We start from the raw sequence: 5,000 nt of genomic DNA, 5'->3' as shown, positions 1-5,000 counted from the left end.
GGTTTGCGATCCTAGACCCACATGCTTTGTTTTGAAGGTCAAAAGACATTTTACTTTTGTTTTGTTATTGATTTTTCTTATTTTGAAGTGAAATAAACGTAATAAAAGATACGGTTACGTTAGGGATGGAGGAAAAACAAATGGTTTTGCGACCCTAGACCAACATGCTCTGTTTTGGCAGTAGCAAAAAATTAATAATTATGTATATATATATGTATATATATATATATATATATATATATATATATAGTATATATATATATATACGTAATCGTTGTTTTAGTTTTACTTAATTTAACTAGAAATATAAAACCTCAAAGACACTTATATTAGGGATGAGGGATAGAGGGCAAATAAATAAGTTGAGACGTTAGACCTACAAGCTCTCTTCCAATCTATATTTTAGCGGTCAAAAGACATTTTTGTTTTAGTTTAGTTTGTTACTTATTTTGAAGTAAAATGCAAGTCGTTTTACTATTGGCTTTAACTTATTCTAAACCGCTATATACTAAGTAATACAAGACATGTTTACGTTAGGGACGGAGGGAAAATAACTAGGTTCGCGACCCTAGAGCTACATGCTCTTCCAAACGCTCTGTTACAAAACAACTTTTTATTTTTACCACCGCCTTCCTCTTGTCTTAAACTAAAATACAAATAATCCAAACACCATTTCGTCGTTTGTTTTACCATTGTCTTTTGCTTATCTAAAGTCATACTTCAGGGCATTAAAGTAATCAAACACTTCAAAAGTAAATCGCGATCGCTTGCACACATAGGCCTATGATCCAAGCACCATTGCGGCTGTTACAAAATAAAGATATCTTGCTCTACTAAATTGCCTTTTACTTATTTTAAATTAAAGTAAAAGGTATACAAGACAACAATCACTTTAAAATTATTATTTATACTACTATATAAATCGCCATCTCTTGCCTGTAGGAGGTACACGCAGGCCTGTAATCCAATTTTTGCTGTTACAAAAGTTATTCGTTTTACCACTCTTTTACTTATTTAAAATTAAAATACAAGACATAAAAGACAACAATTACTTTAAAACGATTATTTACACTGTAGTAAATCGCCATGTTCAGAATGAAGCCACACATAGGCCTAAAACGCCTGAAATATTGTCAGTAACAAATCGACGCTTGGAAACCCCATTGGCAGCGCGCAAGCACGCCGTGGGAACATCCTCTATAAGCCTCTCTCTCTCTCTTCCTGCTAGGACAGATGAGGATGACCTTGATCTAGTTTTCAGGAAAGAGGATGCGTTTCGCTCCTCGCTGACGCTGCTGCCGCCGTAATTTGGGTCATGAGAGAGAGAGAGAGAGAGAGAGAGAGAGAGAGAGAGAGACTAACAATACAGAAAAAGGATGACAAACGAGTCTAACCGAAAAAAATATGGAAACACAAAAGTACTAAAGAATTTTCACATTCTCATAAAAAATCTTAAAAGGTTTTCGAAAGGCTATACCAGAGGTAAACAGTAAAATAGTTAAACTCATTATGCAATTAAGAGATATACCGGCTGCTCCCTTCTTATTATTATTATTATTATTATTATTATTAAGTCTCTCTCTCTCTCTCTCTCTCTCTCTCTCCTCTCTCTCTCTCTCTGCACACACATACACAGATCGCTGAGAAGGTTCAAACCCATCAGGTAAGCCAACGGCCACTGTAGAGAAAAGAAGTTTCCCCTTAAATAAAAAATGATATATTGATTTTGCAATCTAGCAGCGTGGACTTGGGGTTTCCCCAAAGCAATTTATACAGGCAATACTCTCTCTCTCTCTCATTCCGTATGTTTGCCACTCACTGGATTTCTCTTTTGGTCAATAATATCAATCTTCTTACTATGTGCGCTGTTTCTAGGAGCACACATTTCTGCATGAGTCCTGGAGCTACTTCAGCCTCTACTTTTTCCAGATTCTTTTTAAGGGATCTTGGGATCATACCTAGTGTTCCTATGATTATGGGTACATATGGGGCAATTTCATATCCCATATTCTTCTTATTTTCTATTTTCAGGTCTTGATACTTATCACCCTCTCTTTCTCTTCAACTCTGGTGTCCCATGGTATTGCGACATCAATGAGTGATACTTTCTTCTTGATTTTGTCAATCAACGTCACGTCTGGTCTATTTGCACGTATCACCCTATCTGTTCTGATACCATAGTCCCAGAGGATCTTTGCCTGATTGTTTTCCATCACTTCTTCAGGGTGGTGCTCGTACCACTCATTACTGCAAGGTAGCTGGTGTTTCTTGCACAGACTCCAGTGGAGGGTTTTTGCCAATGAATCGTGCCTCTTATTCTAATGGTTCTGTGCAAGTGCCGGGCATTTGCTTGCTATGTGGTTTATGGTTTCATTTTTTATGTTGCACTTCCTGCATATGGGTGAGATGTTATTTCCATCTATCGTTCTTTGAACATATCTGGTTCTTGGGGCCTGATCTTGTTCCGCTGTTAGCATTCCTTCAGTTTCCTTCTTGAGCTCTCCCCTCTGTAGCCATTGCCATGTTTCATCGCTGGCCAGTTCTTTAGTCTGTCTCATGTAGTGCTCTACGTGCATTGGTTTGTTGTGCCATTCCTCCGTTCTGTTTGCTTTTCTCATTATTATCATTGTTATTTTTGCCAAAGATATCAGTGTACACTCAAGTAACATTCATTAAAAACAAGAATTCCATGACAAGGTCAAAATTGAACCTCACTTAGAAACCGTACGTTCGGTGACCTGTTTAGAACACCAGTTTTGCCTCACCCCCTCTGACCTGGGCTACACCAGGACACCACTTTTCTGCCCTTCCTTCCTTATATCATCAAGCCAGACCTCCGTAGCATTTAGCTGTAGACAGGAGAGCCATTTATCCACACAGGCGTCAAATGTACACCTAAGATTAACACAAGTTTACAACAATATGTCAAGGCGAAAGTCCCATTGCCAGTCTCCGTGTTCTGTGTACACTGTGGAGAGGTCAGTTCAGTCTGACCTGTGACCTGATATTTCTTAAACTGGGCATTGGTATTTGATGCGTGTATTAGTTTCTGTATAATTGTAATTATTATATAAAAGTAACATCTAAATAACATATATATATATATATATATATATATATAATATATATATATATATATATATATATATATATATATATATATATATATATATATGTATATATATATATAATAGTATATATATATATATATATATATATATCAACTTGTAACTGGTAGAGTATCAATAAATATTCGTAGGGGAACCATCCACTTACGTCAAATAGTGAATGAAATGAGAGAGAGAGAGAGAGAGAGAGAGAGAGAGAGAGAGAGTTACGCTAATGTGTTTGGCGTAAAAGCCACCAACACCTTTTGCCATTTCTCAGACAGGTAGGGAAGGCACTATAGGTCTTTACCTAATTAAAAAAAAAAGGTGTGAAAGGCATAAAAGGCGTGTTATGAGACGGCCTTCGTGAGGTTTAAAAGCCTTTTTATTTAATGCAGAGGGATATTCTATATTAGGGTTACTATTTATTTATATTTATTGGCCATTTTCTTTAATGATATAGAGTTTCGGAGCGAAAATTAAATCGCAAGACCCAAGAAGCCAGGTTTGTGAGAGAGAGAGAGAGAGAGAGAGAGAGAGAGAGAGAGAGAGAGAGAGACCTTACAGACTTTACAGCTTGTTCGGGTTTCCCCAGGTCCCTCAGTGTAAGGCACCTCTAATGTCTACCAGAGAATTGCTAATGCATCTTCCGGTATATTTTGCATCTTCCAATCTTGGATGGTCTGGGATGCAGCTTAGATGTTTGTCGAGCTTATTCTTGAACACATCTACGCTCACTCCTGAAATGTTCCTCTGATGAGCTGGCAACGCATTGAATAGATGCTGCATTGTCGATGCTGGTGCGTAGGGGATTAATGTCCTGCGTGCTTTCCTTAGTTTTCCTGGTATAGTTTTGGGCACTATTAATCTACCTCTGCTTGCTCTTTCTGATATTTTTAGCTCCATGATGTTTTCAGCAATTCCTTTTATCTGTTTCCATGTCTGTATTATTATGTAGCGTTCTCTTCTCCTTTCTAGACTCTATAATTTTAAAAAATTGTAGTCTTTCCCAGTAGTCAAGATCCTTAACTTCTTCTATTCTATCTGTAAAGGCCTTTGCACACTCCGTTTGTGCAATATCCTTTTGGTAGTGCGGATACCATGTCATATTGCAATATTCAAGTGGACTACGTACATACGTTTTATAAAGCATAATCATGTGTTCGGCTTTTCTTGTTTTGAAGTGCCGTAACAACATTCCCATTTTTGCTTTGCATTTTGCCAATATTATTGCTATTTGATCATGTTCCTATTCCACACCAAGGTCTTTAACTGCTTCCTTATTTGTGATTGTCTCGTTATTACGTCCCCTATATGCACATAGCATTCCTTCTTTATCTCCATAATTTATTTATTTAAATTTATCAGAGTTAAATACCATCCTATTTACCACTGCCCATTCATATATTTTGTTAAGGTCTCTTTGTAGCAAGTTCCTATCTTCATCACAAGTAATTTCTCTACTTATTCTTGTGTCATCGGCGAAACTACTCACTACCGAGTCCTTAACATTACTGTCTATGTCTGCAATCATAGTAACTAACAGCAATGCACCAAACACCTTACCTTGTGGTACACCGGATATTACACCTTAGCTTCATCCGATTTCTCATCGTTTGCAATCACTATGTGTTTTCTGTTTTGTAAAAATTCTTTTAACCATCTTCCTACTTTGTCCACTATATTATGTTTTCTAATTTTCTTCGCTAATATATAATGGTTTACCTTGTCAAAAGCTTTTGCAAAGTCTAGGTAAACCACATCTGTATCTTATTTTTATATATGTTCTCACGGTGGACTAACAGTTGGGTTTGTGTACTTTTTCTGGATACAAAACCATGTTGTCCTATATTAAACAAATTATTTTTCATTTAATGTTTCATTATATTTTTC

At 36.6% G+C, this 5,000-nt stretch overlaps 1 protein-coding gene and 1 long non-coding RNA gene across 3 annotated transcripts in view; one reads left to right on the top strand and one right to left on the bottom strand.

Annotated features, from left to right (window-relative positions):
• The window catches only part of LOC135199406 (uncharacterized), a 277,650-nt gene that overhangs the window by 9,944 nt on the left and 262,706 nt on the right, over positions 1 to 5,000 (bottom strand). The window lies entirely within an intron of this gene.
• Positions 1 to 5,000, top strand: part of LOC135199399 (uncharacterized) — a 21,234-nt gene that overhangs the window by 872 nt on the left and 15,362 nt on the right. The gene's annotated exons all lie outside the window — the stretch shown is intronic.

The sequence above is a fragment of the Macrobrachium nipponense genome, chromosome 25 (assembly GCF_015104395.2).
Source record: "Macrobrachium nipponense isolate FS-2020 chromosome 25, ASM1510439v2, whole genome shotgun sequence".
Classification (NCBI taxonomy): domain Eukaryota; kingdom Metazoa; phylum Arthropoda; class Malacostraca; order Decapoda; family Palaemonidae; genus Macrobrachium; species Macrobrachium nipponense.
The sequence above is the reverse complement of the archived record's forward strand: the minus strand, read 5'-3'. Positions and strand labels throughout refer to the sequence as shown.